Here is a 14,871-nt window from a genome sequence, read left to right on the forward strand (position 1 = left end):
CGGATTCTAACCATTGACCAGCGAATTGTCAAGCATTTGCATGACTGAGAGCGTAAATTGACTGTGGAAGGGGTTCCATGGTGTAAAGGTCAGCACTCTGGACTCTGAATCCAGTGATCTGAGTTGAAATCTCGGTGGAAACTTCAGGTGTGTGCTGTCATGGTTGTGTTCTGGAAAGAAGATGAGTTGAGTAGGCTAGTCAGTTGTGAAATGACACCAGAGTGCACGATTCCAGATGAGAGGATCTATGGTATGTGACATCACACCTCTGTGTTGATAGTTGAATCTTTTTTGGTTTCTTCTTGCATATTCATTTACGATTCTTCTATTTATCCATGCTCTCCCACAGGAGTGTGTTACAATCCCACTTCTGACTCAATTTGTTGAAACAAAATTTGGGAAAACTTACATCATTCTTTGGCTTCCGGAACACTAGTGAATAGACATGGTTCCAGTTTCCGTAGTGTAGTGGTTATCACATTCGCCTAACACGCGAAAGGTCCTCAGTTCGAAACTGGGCGGAAACATTACTTGCTCCTCCTTTATTTATTTCATCCTTGTGTGAAGATGTATGACTGCACGTTAATGATAGCAACATCAACATATTCATAATTATGGATAGGAGGGGAGCCTCATCTGCTATTCTTGACATGTAAAGTACATTTTTGCAGGTTTTGAAAGGATTTTCTGATGCTATGGTGTGAAACGGACTTAGGCGAATCCCTAGCTGCTGAGCGAAAATGGCAGCTTTTATGAGTATTAAAGGAGACATATTTTACCTCTTTAAACAAGTTAGAATTGGTCTATGGCACTGATGCCATGGTAACGGCCCGCGGGCTGGAACCGGCCCGAATGGACATCACAACCGGCCCGGTTACATCAGTGGTTGAGAAGTTTTTTTTTTTTTTAAATAAATAATACTATTATCAACAAATTTAAATCTACTTTTGTTTTTTGATCCTTAACCCCCTTGTGTCTAAGGCCCCATCCACACGTAGCCGGGTATCTGCTAAAACGAATATATTTTTCTACGTCTGGACCTGTCGTCCACATGAAAACGCATAAAAACGCATCGTAAAGGCATGTTTTTAAAAACTCCGGGCAAAGTGAAGATTTTTGAAAACTCCGTTTATGCAGCTGCGTGTAGACAGATAACCGGAGATTTGCGTTTTCGAACGTCACAATATGCGCCAAAACAACAACAGATCTCCTTTAAAGTCTAAAGTGCGACCTTTGTTTACTGAAGAAGCATGGATGCCTTGAGAACTGTGGTGGTTATTATTGTGCAGGCGCTGTTTACTGCCTTGATTTTACACACCCAAGTCGTACTCCCAGAGGAATGGCGTGACAATTTCCACATGTCCCGGTCCTCACTCCTGTCGCTGTCGGAATTATGACGTCCTCATATCGAGGGGCAGTCCACTGTCATGCGATCACCTGTCCGTGTGCTCAAAAAAGTGGCGTGCACACTTTATTATTTAGCTGACGAGGGCAGATTGCGCAAAACAGCAAATGCATTTGGGTTGTCAAGACAGGTGAAAACGCAAATGTTCGGTTATGTGTGGAAGGTGTTTTTTTCGAAAACGAGGTAATGTGGATACAGATTTTTTTATAAACGGAGGGGGGGAAACGTTCGGTTTTAAAAATACCCGGCTACGTGTGTACATAGTCTAGGGCCTTTTCAGAGACTTTGAGGCAGTTGTCATCACCTTGACATTTTCAAGTATTTCAACTAACTGTAAACATCTATGCAAAAGTGACACATATGGTTGTATTCTGAGAAGCCTAACAAAAAACAATATGAGAGTGAAGTGAATGTAATACAAACAAGTTTTATTTCAATTGAGGGGAAACACAACTGTACAAAAAAACAAGTTTTAGAGGTCTTCAAACAGTGCAAGAAAACACACTATAAATATATCTAGCCAAGACTTTTGAAGGTTGAACCTTGTAAACAAAAGTGTTGGCTGCATAAAAGTAAAAAGTGCAGTCAGAAATGTTTTGTTGTTTTCACACAAACTCTAAAAAAGTTTTTGTAACTCCAGGCAGTGGCCCTCATTTATCAAACTTGCGTAAGACGAAAAACGTGCGTAGGTCGTGTGTACGTTCTTTTCTGCACAAAGGTTGGCATTTATCAAATCCATCGTGAGCGCAGGAAAGATGAAATCGCCACGACAGGTCTGAGGCCGTGTACGCACTTTTCCATTTTGACTTGCGGTGACTGCAACACAGCAGCGTCACTAGTGCGTGCCTCAGGAGTCGCAACAAATCCCTTGGTTAAAATTACAGACTTATCACTTCAAAGAAGGCCCATGTTTTATTTGACTTCAACATAAATATAAACATAAACGCAAATTAAATAAATTAAACAAGTACAACTCCGTATTTGGAAGAGTGATGGCTCATTATTCAACCGTGCACCCTCACACCGAACAAGAGAGGCGCTTTAACACTGCGCATACGCGCACGCGTGCCACTGTGGAGAGCTGTATAGGGCTCCTAAAGCTGGATCTGTCTCTCGGCTGCGGGGGGAACCCTATACGCCCGAAAAGGTATGCAATATTATTATTGCATGCGGGGATCTCCATAACATTGCCCAAAAAAATGGAGTGCCATTTCCAGATGTACATCCAGAGGACCACGCACCCAGAGATCCCTTCCACCAGCCTGCACAGCCAAGAGCGCTCAGGAGGAGAGAGGAACTTATTCAGCGATTCTGACTTTCGGTAAGCATTCTGTTATTCAAGGAAAAAAGAAAGGAGAACAACGATTTCTTTCAGCATTTATTCTGTGACTTCAGTGTTTCATTTATGTCTTTCAATGTACTGTCAATAGATTGCATGGTGTGTGTTAAAGCCATCATCCACTTCACGATCTCTGTTTGTCTTTCTAGGACCTCTGTGGTTAACACGGCTGGCCGGTGTGACGCTGCAGACCGGGGGGCAGAGGCAGAGGCTTCGGTTGTTGACGGGGCCGCGTATTCGTTGCGCGGGTCAGGTTGCCCGGATGCCACTTCGGATTCATCTGTGAATGAAAAATATTAGTTTGATTAGGAACCTCATTTGTGTTGAAAATTAAAGCAACTGTGTTATTTAAACGTCTTGGGTGTGCAGTCATTCTTACCATTCTCGAGCTCTGACATGGGCGCATCAGTGTCAAGTTTCCCTGGCACGCCTGATGAGGACGTAGCTCCGATCAGGCCAGCCACCCTCTCCTCCAAGGCACTCAAATCCAAACCTGGATCCCCCCCCCCCCCGTTTGTGACATGCTGCGTCGGAGAGCTGCGACCTTCTTTTTTGGCCAATTTCATATCGGACCACTTCTTCCTGATCTTACTGGAGAAAAAGTAAAACGTCGCTCAATTTTAGATTTAATTTAATCTGGAGTTTATCACATTTTATTGACCATCACAGTAGGGGAAAATACATACCTCGTCCGGTCTGCGATTTACATCGCCAACGCTGTTGACAGCCGTCCCAGCTGTCGACGCTGTTGGCAGCGTTTCTTTGCCGCCTTTCGTCTATCCATGTCGCAAACTCTAGAGGTGCGGCCTCTCAGCCCCCTTTTGTAGAAGGCGTGGTTAGGATCATTACGATGGATTTCGGCCGCCGGATTTATCAACAGCCGCTCTGTTTTACGATGGGATTGGTGTGGTACGCATGTTCTGTAAATCTCACTTGAGCCTCTGCGTACGACGAGTTCTCCGCTCATATCTACGATGCTTTCTACGACGGCTTGATAAATGAGGGCCAGTGTCTCTGAGCGTTGAATACTAATTAGATGGGTGTGTAACACCCCTGATTCCCCCCACCCCCCTGTCACTCTCCATGTGATAATTGTCTGTCACTGGCAGGACATTGCTGCCTTCCCCCACATGCTGGCTGAATGGGGCGTGTTCTCACCTGTGAATAGCCACTCAATCACCTGGTACTTTACATGTGAATAGCAATGGGTGTGGCCTAGGAAGCTGCTGCAGTCTGCGACTACAGAAAATCCAAAGATTTCTGTTCACTCTCTTTAAAAAGGGCCAGCTATATAATTTATTTATAAAATATATATATTTGAAAACTAGAAGTTTCAAGGTTTTTAATGGTGTCACTTATATGTTTGAATGACAAAAACTCACAGAGTTACAGATGTGTTTTTGGAGATGTGTCAAAAATGCCCACCGGTGGGCATTAGACCCCAGAGTGTTAATGGTTTTAAGTATAATATTCATTTAATTAATTTTCACGTAATCCAACAGTTTGTCTCTCGCTCGTGCCGGTCTCAGTACCTTGGACAGAGACCAGTGCACGCGCTGCAACAGAGACGGGCAGCGCGTGCACTGTCCAAGGTACTGACTGACGAGTCGCGCGACATCAGTCAGGAAGGATGTTGTCTAAAAAGCGGAAGGTTGACTCTGAATGTAGAATCTTTCAGGAGAGATGGAAAGAAAAGTATTTCTTTTGGGAAGTGAGGGGCAAACCAGTGTGTTTAATTTGTTCGCAACAAGTGGCTGTGCCAAAGGAGTACAACATCAGACGACATTACGAGACCCATCAGGAGAAGTACAACGACTACACAGGGCAACGTAGGACACAAAAGCTAAACGAGCTAGCCTCATCCCTCCAAAAACAGCAAGCGGCTTTCTCGAAATGCCGAGAGACATATGAAGGTTCTTTTTAATTGTATATCTTCTCAAATTCTTATTTTTACGTTAACTGCAGCTGTTTTCGAATGGGGATTTCTGTCTCGGCGCGCCTCCGTTAAGTTCTGATGGCGTTGCCCCTGGCAACCAACAGCGTCTCCTGCCAACATGGCCGACCGCGACTCCTCATTCTCAATACTAACTTAACATTTTATTTCATGTTTATGGGCAGTGAAGGCGAGCTATGTCATCGCATGGGAGATAGCCAAAGCTTCCAAGCCTTTCTCTGAGGGCGAATTCGTGAGGACCTGCATGATAAAGGCAGCCGAGCTAGTGTGTTCAGAAAATCGACAAGCTCTTGCGAACATCAGCTTATCCCGACCAACAATGACCGAGAGAGTGGAAGAGCTCTCCAGAGACTTGCATAGCCAACTTAAAGAAAAGATTAAATCCTTCGTCGCGTTCTCCATTGCTCTTGACGAGAGCACTGATGTGACTGATACGGCTCAGTTGGCGATATTTATTCGCGGAGTGGATGCTGCCTTAAATGTCACGGAGGAGTTTGTTTCCGTGGTACCCATGACAGAAACGACTACAGCTAACGACGTGTTTGTTAGCCTTGTCGGGGCCCTTGACAATCTGGAGGTGGACTGGAGTCGTGCTGTCAGTGTGGCTACGGATGGTGCACCTTCCATGGTAGGAAGAAAGGCCGGAGTTGTCGTCAAGTTGAGAGAAAAGGTACGAGAGGCTAACCCAGACCAGGTATTCTGGAACTTTCACTGCATTTTACACCAAGAGGCGTTGTGCAGCAAAAGTCTGAAGTTAACTTTTCGCAACCCTGAGTCAATAGTGTTATCGTCAGAGATCAATCTGTGCAAGAGTTCATGTGATCAACGACACGTCTGCCCTCTGTTTTGTTTCATCAAATAGTCTAAGGAACTTGTGCTTCTTTCCAGGTTAACTTTTCGCAACCCTGAGTCAATAATGTTATCGTTGTCGGCAGGACTCGAACCTACGCTGGGAGACCCAAATGGATTTCTAATCCATCGCCTTAACCTCTCGGCCACGACAACTACGTACATGTTCGTTCATCTTTGACATTCAACGGTTACAAATCATCATTTTCATGAAAGAATTCAACTCCTGAGACAGACCTAAGTTATGGCGATCAAGAAAAAGCTTTTTTGTTTGTTTGTTAGAAATGGTCAATCTTTCAAAATGGGTCAGAGGAAGGAGCTGTCTCTTCAGAGATCAATCTGTGCAAGAGTTCATGTGATCAACGACACGTCTGCCCTCTGTTTTGTTTCATCAAATAGTCTAAGGAACTTGTGGTTCTTTCCAGGTTAACTTTTCGCAACCCTGAGTCAGTAAAGTCATCGTTGTCGGCAGGACCTGAACCTACGCGGGGAGACCCCAATGGATTTCAAATCCATCGCCTTAACCTCTCGGCCACGGCAACGACATACACTTGTGTTCACCTTTGACATTCAAAGGTTCAAACTCATCATTTTCATGAAGGACTTCAACTCCTGAGACAGACCTAAGTTATGGCGATCAAGAAAAAGCTTTTTTGTTTTTTTGTTAGAAATGGTCAATCTTTCAAAATGGGTCAGAGGAAGGAGCTGTGTCTTCAGAGATCAATCTGTGCAGAAGTTCATGTGATCAACATGTTATCTGGCATTTGTTTTGTTGAATCAAATGGTCCAAGGAACTTGTGCTTCTTTCCAGGTTAACTTTAAGCAACCTTGAATCATTAATGTTATCGTTGTCGGCAGGACTCGAACCTACGCGGGGAGACCCCAATGGATTTCTAAGCCATCACCTTACCCTCTCGGCCACGACAACGACGTACATGTATGTTCATCTTTGACATTCAACGGTTACAAATCATCATTTTCATGAAGGACTTCCACTCCTGAGACAGACCTAAGTTATGGCGATCAAGAAAAAGCTTTTTTGTTTGTTTGTTAGAAATGGTCAATCTTTCAAAATGGGTCAGAGGAAGGAGCTGTCTCTTCAGAGATCAATCTGTGCAAGAGTTCATGTGATCAACGACACGTCTGCCCTCTGTTTTGTTTCATCAAATAGTCTAATGAACTTGTGGTTCTTTCCAGGTTAACTTTTCGCAACCCTGAGTCAATAATGTTATCGTTATCGGCAGGATTTGAACCTACGCTGGGAGACCCCAATGGATTTCAAATCCATCGCCTTAACCTCTCGGCCACAGCAACGACATACACTTGTGTTCACCTTTGACATTCAAAGGTTAAAACTCATCATTTTCATGAAGGACTTCAACTCCTGAGACAGACCTAAGTTATGGCGATCAAGAAAAAGCTTTTTTGTTTGTTTGTTAGAAATGGTCAATCTTTCAAAATGGGTCAGAGGAAGGAGCTGTCTCTTCAGAGATCAATCTGTGCAAGAGTTCATGTGATCAACGACACGTCTGCCCTCTGTTTTGTTTCATCAAATAGTCTAATGAACTTGTGGTTCTTTCCAGGTTAACTTTTCGCAACCCTGAGTCAATAATGTTATCATTGTCGGCAGGACCTGAACCTACGCGGGGAGACCCCAATGGATTTCAAATCCATCGCCTTAACCTCTCGGCCACGACAACGACATACACTTGTGTTCACCTTTGACATTCATCGGTTACAAATCATCATTTTCATGAAGGAATTCAACTCCTGAGACAGACCTAAGTTATGGCGATCAAGAAAAAGCTTTTTTGTTTGTTTGTTAGAAATGGTCAATCTTTCAAAATGGGTCAGAGGAAGGAGCTGTGTCTTCAGAGATCAATCTGTGCAGAAGTTCATGTGATCAAAGACACATCTGCCCTCTGTTTTTTTTTTTCATCAAATGGTCAAAGAACTTGTGCTTCTTTCCAGCTTAACTTTTCGCAACCCTGAGTCAATAATGTTATCGTTGTCGGCAGGATTTGAACCTACGCGGGGAGACCCCAATGGATTTCTAATCCATCCCCTTAACCTCTCGGCCACGACATACATGTATGTTCATCTTTGACATTCAACGGTTACAAATCATCATTTTCATGAAGGAATTCAACTCCTGAGACAGACGTAAGTTATGGCGATCAAGAAAAAGCTTTTTTGTTTGTTTGTTAGAAATGGTCAATCTTTCAAAATGGGTCAGAGGAGGAAGCTGTGTCTTCAGAGATCAATCTGTGCAGGAGTTCATGTGATCAACATGTGATCTGGCCTTTGTTTTGTTTAATCAAATGGCCCAAGGAACTTGTGCTTCTTTCCAGGTTAACTTTTCGCAACCCTGAGTCAATAATGTTATCGTTGTCGGCAGGACTCTAACCTACGCGGGGAGACCCCAATGGATTTCAAATCCATCGCCTTAACCTCTTGGCCACGACAACGACATACACTTGTGTTCACCTTTGACATTCAACGGTTACAAATCATCATTTTCATGAAGGACTTCAACTCCTGAGAGAGACCTAAGTTATGGCGATCAAGAAAAAGCTTTTTTGTTTGTTTGTTAGAAATGGTCAGTCTTCGAAATATGTGAGAGGAAGGAGTTGTGTCTTTAGAGATCAATCTGTGCAGGGGCCCGTTGCACAAAAGTAGGATTTAGACATCCAGGATGAATTACTTAGCCAGGTTCAAGGAATCCAAAACATGGGCGCCCAGGCTTAGTTGGTTGCACAAAGGCCAATCCAGGATGAGCAGACACGGATTCATTAAGCCAGCTGAAAGCGATCCTGGATAAGTGCTGCACACGGCTTTCTTAAATAGACCCCACGATCGATCATAGATTCACTGATTCACCATGGCAACAAGGGCGGCGCATTTCTCCCCAGCGGAGCAATAATTATTAATGGAAGCATATGAAGAGGTGACGGAGAAAATAAAACAAAAAGGAAATACTGCCACAGTTAAAAAACAAAGGGAGCAAGCGTGGCAAACCATTGCTGACCTCCTGAATGCGTAAGTAGTGCACAAATCACACTCACCACTCCACTGAAATTATCACAATTAGGCAGTGTTCGAACTACGGGGGACTCGGGGGATCCGAGACCCCCTGAAACTGACAAGAGACCCCCCTGAAAACATGATTTGGGAAATGTTGGGGGGTCTCTAAAATATTGGCAAAATGTGATTTCCCCTGATGAGTTATGATTGCAGACGCGATGCGTGTGGAGGTGTGGAGCCTGTGTGCGTAATTGGCATAAAGCTGTGCTGTCCGCCGCGTATGATTCTGTATAGCTTCTCATGTGTTTGAGATCCGCGCTCTGAGTCAAGCGCAAGCAAGCAACCAAAATGGACATGGCAGCAACTTTTTATTAAGAATGTGCCCGCCCACACATTGCCTGTACTGTTTTAGCAGTGAAATAAAAAACGCAATTAAAGGACTTGCAAGCATCTTCATCTCCTTCCCTGGGCATAGAAGACTCTGTGACATCAAGTTCTACAGGATTGCAGGTAAGAATTTTTTTTTTTAAATTACAGTTACAATTACAATGTTAACATTCAGAGTAAGATACTCATTGCATTGTATTACAGGTTTCCCCATTGTCATTGGTGCAGTGGACTGCACAGTGATCCAAACACATGTGAACACTGAACAGAAACCTCTGCACACTGTTCCCATCTGTATTTATCTGCTCTCCTGTAGGGGGAGCTCAAGTACAAGCTCACATTGGGCCTCATGCAAGAAGCGTTCGTACGCACAGATTTGTTCTTAAATCGTCCGTACGAGTGATTTAAGAGAATTTGCACATTCAGCAATCTTTTCGTATTTTACGTTTTCTTTCAGGTACGAACAGAATTTACGAGTGATCCAGAGCTGTCGTAGGAGTTTCGTAAAATAGTCCGCTGTTATTCAAATCAAGTTTGCTTGACTAATGGATTGTATATTTAATCACTTTGAAGAAAACATAAATAAATATACATTATACCCCATAGTGATGCTGACATTATTCTGTTTAACTTAAATTGTGCACTAATTAAAGGTTCATTTGAATCTGTATATAACGGGAAGCGTAACCAGCGGCTGACTTGCTACTTTTGGATGCCTTAGTGCGTCAGGCCAGAAGACCCCCCTCATGGACCACCCCATCAAAGTGCCATCATGATGAGGCAACAGCTGATTGCACGGCTTTAGTTGCAGTCATCGATCGCCTGCCCAGGCCGAGACGTTTTTTTAAGCCATTTTCATATCAAACCATTTATTTTTTATTTCGGTGACATGGTATTAACAGCACTCGTAATTGCTTCCCATTTCTTCGCTTTAGCAGGTCCCGTAATTCCACTGCTGACACTGCTAAAAATGACAAATTTTCCTTTCTGGATCTCTGAAAGCAGAACTTCAGTCTCAGAGCTCCTAAAGTTGTTCTTTTTGCGCCTTGATGCCTTTCTCATGACTCAACACTCAACACTTCCTGGCACAGGAGCGAGGAAGCACAGCCTTATATGATATCATTTGGGGCGTGGAGTATGCAAATCTACTATCCTAGTGCACGTGAACTTAAGATACGCTCAGGTCTCTGCACTGGCTTCCTGTCGCTCAGAGAATAGACTTTAAGGCTGCCGTTGGCAGGTTTTCAAAATTCCGAGTCTAAAGTCGGAAAATTCGAACTGATACAACTTTCAGGTCCCTCCCCCTCTGTGGACGAGGTTGTGCACGTGAGTTCACACCAGTGTACGCGCACACAAGCTGGGGGCAGACTCACGCTCAGCATGAAAGACGTGGTTGGTGACTGTTCTGCTCAGATAATAGATCAATAATAAACCTAACGTGATTGGTTAAAAACAGCCGGGAGCGTTCGATTTTTGCAGGCATGATTACAGGCTTCAGAGGGAGCTACAGAATTTGGGATTTTTCCTAAACAGCCTATTTAATATTCTACTTCCAGAATCCCATGACAGTTCAAGCTAATATGACTAAAAAAAGTTGCCGACGGCAGCTTTAAAACAGCTCTGCTTGTGTACAAGTCTCTTCATGGTCAAGCGCCAAAGTACATCTCTGACATGTTAGAGCCATATGAACCAACTCGGGCTCTGAGAACCTCAGGGAGGGGTCTCCTGCCCCAGGGAGGGGTTTCCTGCTGGTGCCCAGAGTCAGGACTAAACAAGGTGAGGCTGCGTTTCAGTTTTATGCCCCTAAAATCTGGAAGATGTGAGACAGGCCTCAACTCTGACAATGTTTAAATCCAGGCTGAAAACAGTTCTATTTAGCTGTGCATATGACACCTGAAAGTATTTTATCTGCACTCTTCACTTTTGAATTAATTAATGATTATTTTAATGTTTTTTTTTGTTTGTTTGTTTTATTATTTCTTTATTTTATTTTTTTTTAATGATTTTATTGCCTTCTTGTGATTGTATGTAGCTGTGAAGCACTTTGAATTGCCCTGTGTATGAATTGTGCTCTATAAATAAAATTGCCTTGCCTATTCTCTGATATGCAGAGAAAGAGCAGCTGGAGCTCAAGAGCAAGAGCAGGCACCAATGGGGAGGTTGGTGGTTTCACTCCGGCTTCCCCGGCCACATGTGGAAGACGCTGAACCCCACGTTGCCTAGCGACGCATCCATGGGTGTATGAATGTGTGTGACTGAGTAGAAAGCCTGTAGTTACAGACTAAGACGTGCTGTGTGAGTGTGGCTGAATGTGGCAGGTAGTGTTGAAGCTCTGAGTGGTCATTAAGATCATAAAAGTGCTGTACAGGAACAGTCCATTTCTACTTTCTGATAAGGTTCTGTGTGGGCGTGGCCTAAAGCCCATCTCTCTCTGACACCACTGTCTCTTAGATTTCCTCAAACATTTTCTGTTGTCGACTTTAGCAGAAAACACCTGAGCTGAAACAAGGTGGGGCGAGCAGTGGTAAAGCCCTGCTGCCCCCCCCCCCCCCCTTCATTCTTTACACGCTCAGCTGCAGGAGTTTGGATCAAACTGAGCATTTATTTTGCATTCTTTTCACTTAGTTTCTGTACGCTCTGACTTGTGTAAAGTTCCTCCTGAAGCAGCTCATCATGTGTTTTCCATCTGACCTCAGCCTGAGCTGTGTTAATGTCCCCTCCACTATCAGAAGTTCTCCACAGAGCAGGAACGGTTAAAGGATTTCAGCTAAAGCAGAAAAACACAGCTTCTCTACTTACAGAGCAGCTGCTGAACACTTGTTTCCATCGTTGTGTCTCTCACTCATTTGGCCAGTTTGAGCTTGTTGTTGAAGCCCCAAATAAAGCCCGCCCTCTTCCTGTGTGGGTCCCTGTGCTTTCTTCTTCTCTTCATACACCAGGGGGCAAAGTTTTTAAAGATACAAGCCATAAACCATTCATTCCACAAATATGTCCAAAGCTGAATGAAGATGTTGTAAGTAATCAGATCAGATAAATCATCTGCCTTTAACTGAGCATCTGGACGCACGGCTCGGGCTGCGAGCTGAAAGACAGCTGTGACTCAGAGCATCTGAGGGAACTGAACCCATGAGGAGTCCAACCCCAGGCAGCGTCCCATCATCCTGAGCTGCTCCTTGTGAGCAGCGTTGTTGAACTTTAAAAGTGGTCTGCTCGTAGTTTCCACGTTCTCAGAGGCTCAGAGCTTTCAGCCGACAGCCTGAGCTGTTCAACTCCACACTGAAGGGCTGAATCCTAAAGTTTCTCTTTTCATTTTGGCTTGATAAATCCCAGCCTGCTCTGAGCTGAACAACCTGCCCTTCCTTTCCTAACGGCCATCAGCATCCACAGGAGCTGAAGCCCCTCCCTCTGCTTCCAGAAGCTGCTCTGCATCTGCCTGAAGCGCCCAATCACAGCTTCAGCCTCCTTTCTGAGCTGCTTCCATTCTTCTGTTGGGATGCTGAACTGCAGACTTTATTTCTTTAGGAGCTTTCATCCCTCATTCTGACAAACTAAAAGCTGCTCAGTACCAGTTTGAGCCATTAAATCAGAGAATGAAACTTTCCACCTTAAAGCTTTTCACTCTTTGCTTTGGCCTCTAAAACCTGGAGACATTTAAACTCTTTGAGCAGCTCTCACAGGACTTGAACATATGATCTCCGAGTCCCAAAGCAGTTTATTGACCCTCTGAGCGATGCCTCTGCTGCTTTGTGCTGCTTTCTTGGCACTTTTTACCTGAGACTGATGACCACAGACACTATCTTTTAGTCTTCCAACATGTTTCCTGTGAAGCAGCTTTGCTCATCAACTGTCTCTGGCTTGTTCAGCTGCTTGGTGTTCTGTCTCATGCTCTGTATCCCAATAAAGTCTCAGATTTGTTGGTTTCAAACTTTGAAGACTGAGAAAAATTGAGTGGAACCTGGAAAAGGCTTGAACTCAGTCCCTATGAAAAGAAAATGAAAAGAGAAAGTTTACGATTCAACCTTTCAGTGTGTAGTTGATCCGTGTAGTTGTCTTATCCACCAGTGACCTCACATTTCCCCTGATGATCGAGGGATGAAATGCTTTAAACTTCATCCTCCTTTTCCTCCAGTTTGTTCCTGCTCTACATCCGAGACATCTCCTCTTCAGCTCATCCAGATTTGGGGTATTTTTCCAGCCATTTCTTGGGCTTTTGTGAAGCTCAGTTAGCTGCACCAACAGGTGAACAACTTTCCCGTTGCTACGGTTACACATCATGACAGATGTGAAAAACTACCAGAGTGACCAGCAGAGGTCCTTCCAGCAGCATCCACACCAGCTCAGAAACATGTGTCAGAAGTCTCTGTTTTCACAGAGAAAATCTGAAGAAGATGCAAAGAATTCTGGAATAATGGTGCTGACCTGGTTCGGTTCCACCTGAACCCAAGACATTTCATCCGGAGCCAAAAGCTTCCATCCAATATGTATCATCAATCTACATTTATAAATAACTAAAGCTGACATATGAGTTTATTATTTTATTTTTTTAACTAGAGTTATATTACGGTGGAATTCTGCAGTTAAAGAAAGAGGAAAACCTCCATTTTACCAGGAGTTACAGCAGATTAAATCTATAAGTTAGTGTAAATATAAATATATATGGTGCACTGGAGGAACCTCAGGTATTCTGCAGAAGCACAGGAGTTCATCCCCTTCAGATCATGAATATCTGACGTTGATTCCTGCTTTTAAAGGATAAGATCGGTTTTTTGACATTGGGCCCTTGATTTCACATTATAACATGATGTTCTACTCACCCCTGCTTGTTGTTGAACATTTGGAGCTGTTCCGAAGATATTCGCGAGCCGTCTGGCTGCTCTCTTGAGATATTCGGCCATGAAACGGTTTCCTATGGGCAAGCTTATACGGCCACAAACTATGCTGTTTATAATTTATTAATTACTGTACACTAGCACTGATAACGTGGAGGTGCGTCGCTTACTTAAAAAAATCCGGGTTATTGTAATTTTGATTTTTTTTGTTGTAAAGTGGGTGTTACTGACGTCATCGTCGTGCTACTACCACAGACAGCCCACAGACCTGCTGTCTATTTATTCATTCGGCTAAAATTCAAAATTAGTAACCCGGATTTTTTTAAGTAAGCGACGCACCTCCACGTTATCAGTGCTAGTGTAGAGTAATTAATAAATTATAAACAGCATAGTTTGTGCCTGTATAAGCTTGCCCATAGGAAACCGTTTCATGGCCGAATATCTCAAGAGAGCAGCCAGACGCCTCTCGAATATCTTCGGAACAGCTCCAAATGACCAACAACAAGCAGGGGTGAGTAGAACATCATGTTATAATGTGAAATCAAGGGCCCAATGTCAAAAAACCGGTCTTATCCTTTAAAAGAATCAATGAGAAATCCCCAGTGAGACGACACTGCCACCAGGAGGTCAGATTGGAACATTACACTATTGTTTGGATCCAGCACTGTGTTCTTCAACAACCTTTTACAGATCATTACGGAGGTGGAAAAAGTGAACACAAACTACTGAAAAACACTGAAGCACAGAAGCAGCGCTCAGTGTGCTTTGGGAGCAGGAACCCTAGAAAGACTTCTGGGGACTGAGGGGATTTTCCTCATTTTTACGTCCCTTCATTCATTTGCCTTTTTGAAGCACTTGTTATTACTTCTTTGAATTAGCTGATGTGACAATTCTTCATGCTACTTCCTGCTTTTGATTAGTTTCAGGTGTAGTCTGACTAAGAGGAGAGAATATTGCAAAACAAGAAACTGCAGCATTGATCAGACACGGCTGGATCTCAACAGGAAACAGTCCCTGAGAACCAGATCTAACGTGTGACTTCCACTGTGAGTCAGCTCAGTTACAAACTGGGTTTAACTTCTGA

At 43.7% G+C, this 14,871-nt stretch overlaps 6 non-coding genes across 6 annotated transcripts; 1 reads left to right on the forward strand and 5 right to left on the reverse strand.

Moving 5' to 3' along the window:
• The first annotated feature begins 454 nt into the window (after nucleotides 1-454).
• Nucleotides 455-527, forward strand: trnav-aac (transfer RNA valine (anticodon AAC)). Its single transcript has one exon. It is a non-coding gene; the product is annotated as a tRNA-Val (tRNA).
• A 5,094-nt stretch (nucleotides 528-5,621) lies between these two features.
• Nucleotides 5,622-5,703, reverse strand: trnas-aga (transfer RNA serine (anticodon AGA)). Its single transcript has one exon. It is a non-coding gene; the product is annotated as a tRNA-Ser (tRNA).
• A 304-nt stretch (nucleotides 5,704-6,007) lies between these two features.
• trnas-uga (transfer RNA serine (anticodon UGA)) lies at nucleotides 6,008-6,089 on the reverse strand. The gene has a single exon. It is a non-coding gene; the product is annotated as a tRNA-Ser (tRNA).
• Nucleotides 6,090-6,779: 690 nt separating this feature from the next.
• On the reverse strand, nucleotides 6,780-6,861 carry trnas-uga (transfer RNA serine (anticodon UGA)). The gene has a single exon. It is a non-coding gene; the product is annotated as a tRNA-Ser (tRNA).
• A 304-nt stretch (nucleotides 6,862-7,165) lies between these two features.
• trnas-uga (transfer RNA serine (anticodon UGA)) lies at nucleotides 7,166-7,247 on the reverse strand. Its single transcript has one exon. It is a non-coding gene; the product is annotated as a tRNA-Ser (tRNA).
• Nucleotides 7,248-7,933: 686 nt separating this feature from the next.
• Nucleotides 7,934-8,015, reverse strand: trnas-uga (transfer RNA serine (anticodon UGA)). The gene has a single exon. It is a non-coding gene; the product is annotated as a tRNA-Ser (tRNA).
• Between the last annotated feature and the right edge of the window lie 6,856 nt (nucleotides 8,016-14,871).

This window comes from Odontesthes bonariensis, chromosome 11, assembly GCF_027942865.1.
Source record: "Odontesthes bonariensis isolate fOdoBon6 chromosome 11, fOdoBon6.hap1, whole genome shotgun sequence".
Lineage (NCBI taxonomy): Eukaryota > Metazoa > Chordata > Actinopteri > Atheriniformes > Atherinopsidae > Odontesthes > Odontesthes bonariensis.